Below are 15,215 nucleotides of genomic sequence, written 5' to 3' on the forward strand. Positions count from 1 at the left end.
GTGAACATGACGGTGTCTAAGATTTTATAACTGAAAAATAAAATGTAAATGTATTTTGAGGATTCCATAATCGCCATGCAAATCAACTCCAGAAAATGTATCAATAGGATACAATCTATATAAATCAAACAGGTGTAGCAACGGTAACCTTGATCCTCTTCCAATTGACAATTTAATTATAAAAAGTAAAACAACAAACAATACCGAGCTCCGAGGAAAAATCAAAAGCTCAAACACATGAAACGAATTGAAAATAAAAACTGTCATATTCCTGGCTTGGTACAGAAATTTTCTTATGTAGAAAAAGGTGGATGAAACCTGGGTTTTATAGTTAGCTAAACCTCTCACTTGTATCACAACCCATAATATTATTTCCTAATATTGACAATAATGTATGAACATAACAGACATAATAGGTTAAAATGTCAAAATTAGCAGTCAGTGTGTTATAATATTAATCACTATAAAACAAACAAATATATAACAAGGGAAAACAATGGCTATGGCTCATGACGGTCAAAGAACATTAGCCGTGAAAAATGAAAGACAAGAATACAAAACCTTACCATAGCACAACGGTGTTGTATTTATTCAAAATCAATAAAACAACACAATCACGTGATGTATAAGTACAGAGCCACGCCATATGTTACAATGAAACACAAAAAGGCATATAGACAATGTACATTAGCAAAAATGAAAGACAAGAATACAAAAAAATTACTATAGCACAATGGCACAACGACTGGGTGTGTAAGCCCATAGCCACATTACATTTAACAAAGAAACACAAAAAATCATATAGACAAGAACATTATCAAAAATGAAAGACAAGAATACAAAATATTTACAATAGAATTATAACACAATGACGGGAGGTATAAGTACAGAGCCACACCGAATGGTCTAACAGACTAAACAGACGGACGCGAGAAATTATTAAACGTGTTGTTTTCAATTTTTACATCACTGGGTCGATACCTCTGCGAGTGGACTATCAGTCCCCGAGGGTATCATCAGCTCAGTAATCAGTATTTCATCAAATCGGGATCAGAATATTCTTTTAGAAGAAAAAAACATACCCCCTTTTTGAAGTTAAATGGTCGTTCCCTTATGTGAACCCTGAAACCAAATTTCAGAAATCCTTATGATGAATCCTGAGAAATCTGCGACGAAAAATATTCATGGATCGGACGGATTGCTTAAATTTGCTTCATGCTGTATAGTTTTCTCATTTGTAATCATGCCACATCTCCTTATTCTATATTTCAAAAGAACAAGCTTAATCCTGAACTTCATTCTCAATCTGTACAACAAAAAACACAAGAATTGAAAGCCGTCTATATTTACCAGAAAAAATATATGCTCCTTGTAACAAGTTCACATATCTAATAGTGTTCATATATTATCCATAGTTACTATGCCATATGGAATAGATCGGACTCTAAAAACCTTATCAGATCGCAGGGGCGAAAAAGTACAAAAATTCTTCTCACAACTTATCATACCACATACTGTTTAAATACCATAAATGATATTCAGTAACAGATATAATCAAAATACCGAACTCCGACGAAAATTCACGTCAAAAAATGTCCTTGGTACAGGCATCTTCTTTTGTATAAAATGGTAGATATAACTTGGTTTGATAGCTAGCCACACGAATGTTGTTCTAGTGACTTCGGTTAACCAGAAATGTCTGGAAGCAAATGGCTAGTAAAACTGTTTAACATTTTTTTTTACCTTTGTCTACCTTTAAATTTTACAACCGTATGCATTTTATCAAAATCCAACATGTGTACATCAACATATCTTTCAGACATCAATTACTAATTGCAGAGACATATAATATTATATGTCTCTGCTAATTACAATTAATTTTTCCTCAATTTCAGTCAACTTTAATCAGCTAACCTTACCTTCATCTGAAAATCAAAGGGATTAGTTTTCATCTACACAATTTTCCCTAAAAACTGGATTTTCCTGCATGTAAATGATATTATATCAGGAATCCAAAACAGGATCAAATAAGAAAAAAATCTTTGTAGAGCTCTGAAATTGGGCTTTTGGTACTTTACGGAACGGAACGGAACGGAACGGAACGGAATTTCATTTAAGGTATCCAAAGGGGGCATTTATCAAAATTTCGAAAAATCTTTAAAACAAAACAAACTTTAAAATTTCTGTGTTTTACGGTTTTCCATATACAAATAACACAAATGTATACTTCATCTCATCTTCACAGGTGAAATGTGTAATAATGTATAACATCGGGAAATATTCTGTAGATGAATATGTCGGATTGTCCTGATAAATTATCATGAAATTAACGCATTTGCAAGTCATGCATTATGATATCTAGACTGACCTCACGTCGTCCTTGATTAGAGACAGTGATCAAGTTGAATCTGATTTAAACTTTTTAATTTATTTTTCCGTTCCGTTCCGTTCCGCAAAGTACCAATTGCTCTGAGGAATTGGTATTTAACGGAAAAAACGGAAACAGACATCTTTAATGTAATTAAAGCAGTATGATAAAAAAAATTGTCTGACACCTCTTTTTGCATGAGTGGTATGTGTTTTAGATAGCATTTTCGACATGATCAATAATAAAAAATTTAACACAAAGGCAGGTTACACAAAAAGTCTTTCTCCTTCCATCGGTAATTATATTTTAAAAAAGAGGCCTTCAACAGCCCGTTCCGACGATGATTAGAGACAGTGATCAATTGCTCTGAGGAATTGGTATTTAACGGAAAAAACGGAAACAGACATCTTTAATGTAATTAAAGCAGTATGATAAAAAAAAATTGTCTGACACCTCTTTTTGCATGAGTGGTATGTGTTTTAGATAGCATTTTCGACATGATCAATAATAAAAAATTTAACACAAAGGCAGGTTACACAAAAAGTCTTTCTCCTTCCATCGGTAATTATATTTTAAAAAAGAGGCCTTCAACAGCCCGTTCCGACGATGATTAGAGACAGTGATCAAGTTGAATCTGATTTAAACTTTTTAATTTATTTTTCCGTTCCGTTCCGTTCCGCAAAGTACCAATTGCTCTGAGGAATTGGTATTTAACGGAAAAAACGGAAACAGACATCTTTAATGTAATTAAAGCAGTATGATAAAAAAAAATTGTCTGACACCTCTTTTTGCATGAGTGGTATGTGTTTTAGATAGCATTTTCGACTTGATCAATAATAAAAAATTTAACACAAAGGCAGGTTACACAAAAAGTCTTTCTCCTTCCATCGGTAATTATATTTTAAAAAAGAGGCCTTCAACAGCCCGTTCCGACGATGATTAGAGACAGTGATCAAATTGAATCTGATTTAAACTTTTTAATTTATTTTTCCGTTCCGTTCCGTTCCGCAAAGTACCAATTGCTCTGAGGAATTGGTATTTAACGGAAAAAACGGAAACGGACATCTTTAATGTAATTAAAGCAGTATGATAAAAAAAATTGTCTGACACCTCTTTTTGCATGAGTGGTATGTGTTTTAGATAGCATTTTCGACTTGATCAATAATAAAAAATTTAACACAAAGGCAGGTTACACAAAAAGTCTTTCTCCTTCCATCGGTAATTATATTTTAAAAAAGAGGCCTTCAACAGCCCGTTCCGACGATGATTAGAGACAGTGATCAAGTTGAATCTGATTTAAACTTTTTAATTTATTTTTCCGTTCCGTTCCGTTCCGCAAAGTACCAATTGCTCTGAGGAATTGGTATTTAACGGAAAAAACGGAAACAGACATCTTTAATGTAATTAAAGCAGTATGATAAAAAAAATTGTCTGACACCTCTTTTTGCATGAGTGGTATGTGTTTTAGATAGCATTTTCGACTTGATCAATAATAAAAAATTTAACACAAAGGCAGGTTACACAAAAAGTCTTTCTCCTTCCATCGGTAATTATATTTTAAAAAAGAGGCCTTCAACAGCCCGTTCCGACGATGATTAGAGACAGTGATCAAGTTGAATCTGATTTAAACTTTTTAATTTATTTTTCCGTTCCGTTCCGTTCCGCAAAGTACCAATTGCTCTGAGGAATTGGTATTTAACGGAAAAAACGGAAACAGACATCTTTAATGTAATTAAAGCAGTATGATAAAAAAAATTGTCTGACACCTCTTTTTGCATGAGTGGTATGTGTTTTAGATAGCATTTTCGACTTGATCAATAATAAAAAAATTTAACAAAGGCAGGTTACACAAAAAGTCTTTCTCCTTCCATCGGTAATTATATTTTAAAAAAGAGGCCTTCAACAGCCCGTTCCGACGATGAGTAGAGACAGTGATCAAGTTGAATTTATTTAAACTTTTTAATTTATTTTTCCGTTCCGTTCCGTTCCGCAAAGTACCAATTGCTCTGAGGAATTGGTATTCAACGGAAAAAACGGAAACAGACATCTTTAATGTAATTAAAGCAGTATGATAAAAAAAATTGTCTGACACCTCTTTTTGCATGAGTGGTATGTGTTTTAGATAGCATTTTCGACATGATCAATAATAAAAAATTTAACACAAAGGCAGGTTACACAAAAAGTCTTTCTCCTTCCATCGGTAATTATATTTTAAAAAAGAGGCCTTCAACAGCCCGTTCCGACGATGATTAGAGACAGTGATCAAGTTGAATCTGATTTAAACTTTTTAATTTATTTTTCCGTTCCGTTCCGTTCCGCAAAGTACCAATTGCTCTGAGGAATTGGTATTCAACGGAAAAAACGGAAACAGACATCTTTAATGTAATTAAAGCAGTATGATAAAAAAAATTGTCTGACACCTCTTTTTGCATGAGTGGTATGTGTTTTAGATAGCATTTTCGACTTGATCAATAATAAAAAATTTAACACAAAGGCAGGTTACACAAAAAGTCTTTCTCCTTCCATCGGTAATTATATTTTAAAAAAGAGGCCTTCAACAGCCCGTTCCGATGATGATTAGAGACAGTGATCAAGTTGAATCTGATTTAAACTTTTTAATTTATTTTTCCGTTCCGTTCCGTTCCGCAAAGTACCAATTGCTCTGAGGAATTGGTATTTAACGGAATCAACGGAAACAGACATCTATAATGTAATAAAAGCAGTATGATAAAAACAAGTCAGACCCTTCTTTTTTGAATGAGTGGTAAGTGTTTTAGATAGTATTTCGACTTGATCAATATTTAAATAAACAGCTGCGCCATGAGCGCATGATACGCCCGTCGTCTTGTGAAAAAACATAAATCTTTTTTGAATAACACAGGGTTGTACAGGATGTCATGCTTAGTATATCCTGACTCATTCCTTATTCCCGCTCAATAGGAAGATTGTACAAGATGTATTTGGAAACCCGACGCAACATTAGCCTGTTAAGTTTTAAGCAATAGAGATACAGCGCAACATGTGAAAAAAAAACCTCTTTTTTTACAAAAAACTCAATAACTCGAAAATATAAAAATGAATCATCACCAAAAAGTATACAGATCTTTAGATTAATATAACAAAGAAGTGTGTAAAGTTTTAAGCAATAATCATAAATCGTTTTTGAGATATGGTGCGACATGTAAACCCCCCCTTTTTTTACAAAATACTCAATAACTCAAAAATGAAATTTTGAATCATCACCAAAAAGTATACAGATATTAAGATTAATATAACTAAGAAGTATTTAAAGTTTTAAGCCATAATCAAGAATCGTTTTTGAGATACGGTGCGACATGTGAAAAAAACACACCCCTGTTTTAGTTATAAAGTGCCGTAACTCAAAAAGTTGTAATCTTATTTTCACAAAAAAGTATACAGATCATTTGACCATCATAAGAAACAACTATGTTAAGTTTCATGAAATTTGGATAAGTCGTTCTCAAGTTACTCGAATGACTGACCTTTTCGTCAGTTTGAATACAATCGGACTAAACTAAGGGACGGACCAATTAACTTGCAATTGGGGGGGGGGGGCATGTTTTTTTTTCGTAAATAAATATGTTGATTCTGAATAGAGAAAATAAATAATTTGGCCAGCAAAGGGAGAAAAAAAATTTTGACAGAGGATATTTACCATAAAAAATAATGTTAAATTTGAAAAAAATAATTTGTCGCGCCACTTCCCAAAAATAAAAAAAGCGCTTGCCTCCCCCTCTGCAAGTTAAATGGTCCGTCCCTAAAGATCATATAAAATGTGTCGATACGTTGCTTATAAGGATCTGAAAACGCTCAATTTTACTTTCTGTTTAAAGATCTTTTGAGGTTCTCTTAATTTGTCGGATTAATACACACTTTTAAAATTTGAAAGCTTAAATTTTTATTAGCTGATGTAAAAACTACTAATTTGAAAGCCATAATGAATTGCTATCTGCAAATAACCTAAAAAAAATAAATACAATATATCAATTGATGTTTTTAGAGTTCTAGGGATTCCAATGTCTGACCGTACATGTTAAATAAAAACAAGGTTTCCCTCTAAATTGGCGCGTGTAAAGATTTTCGTTATAGAGCGGTAAATATACAAATGTGCCACTAGTGCATGATATGCCAATCCAAAATAGAGACTTGAAAAAATGCTACCGTGGTTGCCATGTATAATTAAGTATATTTAATGAACACATTTATCATTGTTTGTCATGTTCCTAACTTGATAAAGGATCAGAGTCTACATATTCTGTATATATTGTTTCCATTTCATCTTTTCTGAACAAGTGAACTTTAAATTAAGTTTGGATACAGTATTTCAGTTGGCACAATAAAGTTCTTGACAAAGTATTTTTTTGGACACATGACGGGTGCTCTTTTCAGTCGCCTTTAACTCCTTGTCTGCCGAAAACTATAAGAGCTAGGCCAATTCGAATTGAAATGGTAGACAGCATTTTTACAAGGAATGTGACGGAAAAAAAACATCAAAATCGGATTTTTTTTGGTCCTTTTTCGCCCCCTTTTATCTTGGAAACATTAGAACTGTTGAAACTACAAGACATGTTTATTTCTGAGGAATACAGAAACCCCATCTGAATTGGACTAAAAATTTAAAAAGTTTCCAATATGGGCGTGGGCCATTTAACCCATTTTAGTTTGGAACCGCAAGAGCTAAGTCAAATCTGACTGGAAGCGCAGGCAGGGTATTTTACAAACACTCTTATGCAAAACAACATCAACATTTAAGTGCGTTGGTGTTGCCCCTATTTTGTTCTCCTTTTATCTCGGAGACGGTAAGAACGGGCTTAGACTGTTGTTATATAAGGAATACATATTAAAACAAGGTTAAATTCAGCTGAAAGATCAATTTTCCATGTGAATATAAGCAAAAAACACAATTTTTGTTTTCCCTTTGGGTCGCTTGTTTTAAAAACGATTTGGTGCAAAATCCCCATTTTGAGGCCCAGTCCTCCTTTTGTTCAGCAAGGATGTTTAAAAAAGATCTAACAACTTAAACAAAGCTTAACAGTCCAGAAACCATTCTGTAAACGGACGCCGACCCCGACGTCGATGAAAATAACGCCATAACATTATACGTCCGAAAAAGTACACGATCGTATACATCTGATAGCATTTTACATGTACAAGTATTCTACTGACTTTTGATAGATTTGCGTCCAGCTAGAGGCCAGAAGTCGGTTTCACAAAAAAAATTACGACTAAGATTGATCGTAAGTATACTGAATTGTTCATGACTTACGACCAACTTTTAAAAAAAGAAAAAAAGAAGTTTTTTTGTGAACCTGACTCCAGGGGCCGGTAACAATACGCTCTCTTAGCACTTAACATGCCTTTTGAACTGATACTTATGACTAAGAGTGTAACAAGAAGCAATCTTATATCAATTTTAGAATGATTGACAGTCCCTAACACATTCAAAGTTCTTAATGATTTAAGGAAATTTTGTGCACCCTCTTATCATAAACTTACTCATTCGGGTAACTCAAACACATCTTATTTGTTATGTCCTTTAGTAAGAACTCTTAGCATTTACAGAAGCGTTTAAGAGCACACTCTATTGATACACTCTTAAAAGGACCCTTAATGCATTCTTTGTGTAATCGTAAACTATGACTTACGAAGACTTTGAGAGAAGTTTCTTGTTACCGCGGGCCCCTGTATCATGAAAACCTATCTTAAGTTTCATTTAAGAGAAAACGCTTTACAAGAAGATTACGATGGTGATAAGAGAGTATCTGCAATCCCCTCGTGGGTTATCTTAACAATTTAACGGCTATCTTAGTATACACTTACGATAACTAGTTAAGATAGCCTTATTATCGACTTCGAAGTAACCGTCTTTGATTTCTAAGAGAATATTAGTATTTGTGGCAAAATCGGTATTAAAACTAAAGTCGTCTACTGTATGTGTTTAAAAGAATGCTAAAAATATACTATGATTCGTTTTTTGTTGCAGACTCTACATCGACTGTCAAGTAAAACCCTGTTTAATGCTCCTTTCTGGCATAGATAAAAACGAATATTCAAGTTAATAAATTCTATTCTTCAAACACACATCTACATGGAATGGTAACAATAAATCAAGAGAACAAATCAACTAACATATCATACAAATACGGAATGCAATCCGCAATACGAAAAACCCCATAACTGGTTAAGGCGAGATAACTCTCTTAAAAGGATGTTATCTTTACCAAACGTCTTGACCATACCAAACTGACATATAACACCTGTTCATTGATAATTTGTATTATTCTATGTATTTTTTGTGATTTTGTCCCATGTACATTTTACTTCATAACTCTTTATTAACATACTGTTTGTAGATTTTTTTTTACTGATATGTAATAATACGTATCAGTATTACCACCGTAGGTATAGTGTCCGGTTGAGATCGTGTTTTTTCGAGTGATTTGATCGGGTTTTTTCGAGAGCGTCCAGGTTTTTTCGAGAGATTATGACTAAAAATGTAAACAAACAGACATGTTTTCCTTTAACACGTAAAATAAATGCTTAAACTAAATTTACAAGATCAAACAAGTTAAATAAGTATTTGTGATGAAAGGATGTTGCCAACCATACATACTTTGCAGTTAAAAAAGTTTGATTTGGCCTAATAATGCTTTTATGCCAAAATATAGAAAAAAGCAATTTCTATACACATACCAATGCAAATTTCAAAGAGCATGCACACATGATGTCTTTATATCCTTACATTTACATATGCTATAACAAAAGTTTTAGTTATTGTAATTAAAAGGCAATTTTAAGGGTATATTCATTTCCATCTGTCCAAGTTTTTTCGAGAGCAGTTCGGGTTTTTTCGAGAACAGTTCAGGTTTTTTCGAGAGATAAACCAATTTCTTACGGTTTAAAATGTGCTATTTAAGTCCATTTGAGTTTAAAAACGAATGAAAAGTCATCGGTTCTTTCAAAGTTTATAACTAATGCATTACAGCAGTTTGATAATGTTGCATAAGCACATACATTTCATAAAAAAAAACATAATTTATTTCTATATATTGTTGTTTTGCATTATGAATTGCATGGACACCGGTATGCTTTATACCTATATTATTTGGATTAATCATTCAAATCTACCTATGTCTATAGAAAAAAATGTTCACATCATGCATGATCACTGTATTCAAAGGACACTGGTTAACGTACGGTTAGATCAATCAAACATATTGCCATCCATGTTATTGAAATGCAGAACTAAGCTAGCATGCTGATGTCCAGATAAACATATTGCATAGATCCAAATATACGTATATCGATATGGAATTTATGAGGGTCTGGATGAGGGGGTCTGTTATTCTGTAAACATTTAATTTTCACCCCTTTTTTCTCTAATCTTTAAAAAAGTAACCCCTTTTTTCTCTAATCTTCCAAAAATTAACCCTTTTTTTCTCTAATCTTCTATGTTTTGGCCCATTATTCTCTAATCTTCATTTTTTGAGGGTATTATTCTTTAATCATTTAACCCCATCCAAACCCTCATTTATGTGATTTAAAAAATCTGCATTTTAGAGTGCCATGGATTTTAAGCTGAAACTATTCGTAATTTGAACAATCGTTTTGTGGGCACGGTCAAATTTGATTGATATTTAAGTACGCATTGCTTTTGCGCCAATTCTTAAAAGTTGTAGTTTTTCATTTGCGCCAAAAAATAAATATTGCTTCTGCGCCATTGTGCAGGTAAACTAATTAAAAAGTGAAAATATAGAAAATTTAAACAATATCTACGGACACACCAGCTGTCGTCAGGAGATAGGAGAAAAAAAACCAGATTAAATACGGAATGCACCTCTAGAACCGAAATTTCCCGCTGATATTATAGTAAGACCTTTGCCTATAGGTTTTGTAACAGAACAGACTTTTAGTTTTTATAAATACTTTGATTAACAGCAGTTATTATTGTGGTTTTATGACTTTTAAGGAGTTACCATTTTTTATAGTGCTTTGATAAATCCGAAAATGTTTTAACAATTTGCAAACATTTTTTTATTATAGTGTAAACCAGTGTTTAGTGCTCATATTTTTATGAAGATATATTTTAAACATATGTTTTAATATTTATGAGACCTTCTTTCTAATATAAAATTGAGAATGGAAATGGGGATCACTGTTTCTAATCATCTTCGGAAGGCCCCTTTTTTAATTTATAATTACCAATGGAAGTAGAAAGACCTTTTGTCTAACCTGTCTTTGTGTTATTTTTTATACGTCCGTCAATTTTGACGGGACGTATTATGGTATACAAATGTCCAGTGTCCGTCCGTCCGTCCGTCCGTCCGTCTGTCCGGTGTAAACATGTCGCACCGTAACTTGAGAACGACTTATCCAAATTTCATGAAACTTAACATAGTTGTTTCTTATGATGGTCAAATGATCTGTATACTTTTTTGTGAAAATAAGATTACAACTTTTTGAGTTACGGCACTTTATAACTAAAACAGGGGTGTGTTTTTTTCACATGTCGCACCGTATCTCAAAAACGATTCTTGATTATGGCTTAAAACTTTAAATACTTCTTAGTTATATTAATCTTAATATCTGTATACTTTTTGGTGATGATTCAAAATTTCATTTTTGAGTTATTGAGTATTTTGTAAAAAAAAAGGGGGGGTTTACATGTCGCACCATATCTCAAAAACGATTCATGATTATTGCTTAAAACTTTACACACTTCTTTGTTATATTAATCTAAAGATCTGTATACTTTTTGGTGATGATTCATTTTTATATTTTCGAGTTATTGAGTTTTTTGTAAAAAAAGAGGTTTTTTTCACATGTTGCGCTGTATCTCTATTGCTTAAAACTTAACAGGCTAATGTTGCGTCGGGTTTCCAAATACATCTTGTACAATCTTCCTATTGAGCGGGAATAAGGAATGAGTCAGGATATACTAAGCATGACATCCTGTACAACCCTGTGTTATTCAAAAAAGATTTATGTTTTTTCACAAGACGACGGGCGTATCATGCGCTCATGGCGCAGCTGTTTATTTAAATATTGATCAAGTCGAAATGCTATCTAAAACACTTACCACTCATTCAAAAAAGAAGGGTCTGACTTGTTTTTATCATACTGCTTTAATTACATTAAAGATGTCTGTTTCCGTTTTTTCCGTTAAATACCAATTCCTCAGAGCAATTGGTACTTTGCGGAACGGAACGGAACGATAAAATAAATTAAAAAGTTTAAATCAGATTCAACTTGATCACTGTCTCTAATCATCGTCGGAACGGGCTGTTGAAGGCGTCTTTTTTAAAATATAATTACCGATGGAAGGAGAAAGACTTTTTGTGTAACCTGCCTTTGTGTTAAATTTTTTATTATTGATCAAGTCGAAAATGCTATCTAAAACACATACCACTCATGCAAAAAGAGGTGTCAGACAATTTTTTTTATCATACTGCTTTAATTACATTAAAGATGTCTGTTTCCGTTTTTTCCGTTAAATACCAATTCCTCAGAGCAATTGGTACTTTGCGGAACGGAACGGAACGGAAAAATAAATTAAAAAGTTTAAATCAGATTCAACTTGATCACTGTCTCTAATCATCGTCGGAACGGGCTCTTGAAGGCCTCTTTTTTAAAATATAATTACCGATGGAAGGAGAAAGACTTTTTGTGTAACCTGCCTTTGTGTTAAATTTTTTATTATTGATCAAGTCGAAAATGCTATCTAAAACACATACCACTCATGCAAAAAGAGGTGTCAGACAATTTTTTTTTATCATACTGCTTTAATTACATTAAAGATGTCTGTTTCCGTTTTTTCCGTTAAATACCAATTCCTCAGAGCAATTGGTACTTTGCGGAACGGAACGGAACGGAACGGAACGGAACGGAACGGAACGGAAAAATAAATTAAAAAGTTTAAATCAGATTCAACTTGATCACTGTCTCTAATCATCGTCGGAACGGGCTGTTGAAGGCCTCTTTTTTAAAATATAATTACCGATGGAAGGAGAAAGACTTTTTGTGTAACCTGCCTTTGTGTTAAATTTTTTATTATTGATCAAGTCGAAAATGCTATCTAAAACACATACCACTCATGCAAAAAGAGGTGTCAGACAATTTTTTTTTATCATACTGCTTTAATTACATTAAAGATGTCTGTTTCCGTTTTTTCCGTTAAATACCAATTCCTCAGAGCAATTGGTACTTTGCGGAACGGAACGGAACGGAAAAATAAATTAAAAAGTTTAAATCAGATTCAACTTGATCACTGTCTCTAATCATCGTCGGAACGGGCTGTTGAAGGCCTCTTTTTTAAAATATAATTACCGATGGAAGGAGAAAGACTTTTTGTGTAACCTGCCTTTGTGTTAAATTTTTTATTATTGATCAAGTCGAAAATGCTATCTAAAACACATACCACTCATGCAAAAAGAGGTGTCAGACAATTTTTTTTATCATACTGCTTTAATTACATTAAAGATGTCTGTTTCCGTTTTTTCCGTTAAATACCAATTCCTCAGAGCAATTGGTACTTTGCGGAACGGAACGGAACGGAAAAATAAATTAAAAAGTTTAAATCAGATTCAACTTGATCACTGTCTCTAATCATCGTCGGAACGGGCTGTTGAAGGCCTCTTTTTTAAAATATAATTACCGATGGAAGGAGAAAGACTTTTTGTGTAACCTGCCTTTGTGTTAAATTTTTTATTATTGATCAAGTCGAAAATGCTATCTAAAACACATACCACTCATGCAAAAAGAGGTGTCAGACAATTTTTTTTATCATACTGCTTTAATTACATTAAAGATGTCTGTTTCCGTTTTTTCCGTTAAATACCAATTCCTCAGAGCAATTGGTACTTTGCGGAACGGAACGGAACGGAAAAATAAATTAAAAAGTTTAAATCAGATTCAACTTGATCACTGTCTCTAATCATCGTCGGAACGAGCTGTTGAAAGCCTCTTTTTTAAAATATAATTACCGATGGAAGGAGAAAGACTTTTTGTGTAACCTGCCTTTGTGTTAAATTTTTTATTATTGATCAAGTCGAAAATGCTATCTAAAACACATACCACTCATGCAAAAAGAGGTGTCAGACAATTTTTTTTATCATACTGCTTTAATTACATTAAAGATGTCTGTTTCCGTTTTTTTCCGTTAAATACCAATTCCTCAGAGCAATTGGTACTTTGCGGAACGGAACGGAACGGAAAAATAAATTAAAAAGTTTAAATCAGATTCAACTTGATCACTGTCTCTAATCAAGGACGACGTGAGGTCAGTCTAGATATCATAATGCATGACTTGCAAATGCGTTAATTTCATGATAATTTATCAGGACAATCCGACATATTCATCTACAGAATATTTCCCGATGTTATACATTATTACACATTTCACCTGTGAAGATGAAATTAAGTATACATTTGTGTTATTTGTATATGGAAAACCGTAAAACACAGAAATTTTAAAGTTTGTTTTGTTTTAAAGATTTTTCGAAATTTTGATAAATGCCCCCTTTGGATACCTTAAATGAAATTCCGTTCCGTTCCGTTCCGTAAAGTACCAATAGCCCTGAAATTGTAAGGACAAAATCAATCTAAGAATCACTTTTCCCTTCTTAAAGGTCTGCAGTTAAACAATAAAACTAAAACCGTGAAATCAAACGTACCAGGGTTGTAATTCGAAAAACTAGACGTCATTGAAATGGGAGCCATTTCTGGTGACCTGCTGTGAATAACGTAAGGTAAAAAATTGTATATTTACCATAGGACAAGGGTTGTCAACTGAAACCAAAAGTTTCTTACCTTGACCTTTGAAGTTGTATATGCATTATGACACACCCTCTGTGGTGGTGTTTAATATACATTTCAAGTTCAAACTAAGAAATCATTACGTTTCTAAAGATATAGAGGGGACACGTTCATTAAAATAGGACAAGGAGTTGTCAACTGAAATCAAAGTTTTTGACCTTGACCTTTGACCAAGGAAATCATACATACATTATAATACACCCTCTAGTGTTGGTTAATATACATGTGAAGTGTAGCGTATGGAACAATAACGGTTCTCTGGATAAAGGACGGACAGACTCATCACTATAGGGCCACCATTCGAGGGGCCAAAATAAAACTTTATCTTCTTTAAGTCAAAGTAATAAACATATTTGAAATTTGTTTGTCAAAGAGTTTCCAATTTATTGCACAGACATTGTTTGGCAGCCGCCCACTGTACATCATCCAAATAAAACAGACATTTTCCTTTTGGATGTTCAATTAAAAATCATATTTCATCAACAAAGACCATTCATTATTCTCTGTCTACTCTCCTTTATCTTTCATCAGTTGAAGCTTCATTCAAATAAAGTAAGACACTCCAGCTACCATTTTTTTCCATTTTATAGTTGACCTTGATATGTGACAAGTTGATCAGGAAATAATAGACTTCTCCTTTCCAATATTTTTTATTTGTATAAATTTCATTCCAATCAAGCAAGTATTTTTCTTCCCTATTTTAACATCATTGAATCCTAACCTTGGACCCTGAAATCCTATACATTCCTTATGCACAAGTTTCGTTCCAAAGAAATGCAGGATCATCGAGTTATCATCTTGAAACCATTTGTATTGAACACACTGACAGACTGACAAAAGATAATTATAAGCTTCAAAATTATTTCAGAGCTTTATAATAAATGAAGAAAACTCTATAGCTTCAAACACTTCACTTTATCAGATATAATTTACAATGTCTGGTCAGCTGAAATCATGGAACTATGTGACAAGAAGATTAATTCTGTAACTAAGGACAAGGTCAATAGAAATT

The sequence above is a fragment of the Mytilus galloprovincialis genome, chromosome 3 (assembly GCF_965363235.1).
Source record: "Mytilus galloprovincialis chromosome 3, xbMytGall1.hap1.1, whole genome shotgun sequence".
Classification (NCBI taxonomy): Eukaryota; Metazoa; Mollusca; class Bivalvia; order Mytilida; family Mytilidae; genus Mytilus; species Mytilus galloprovincialis.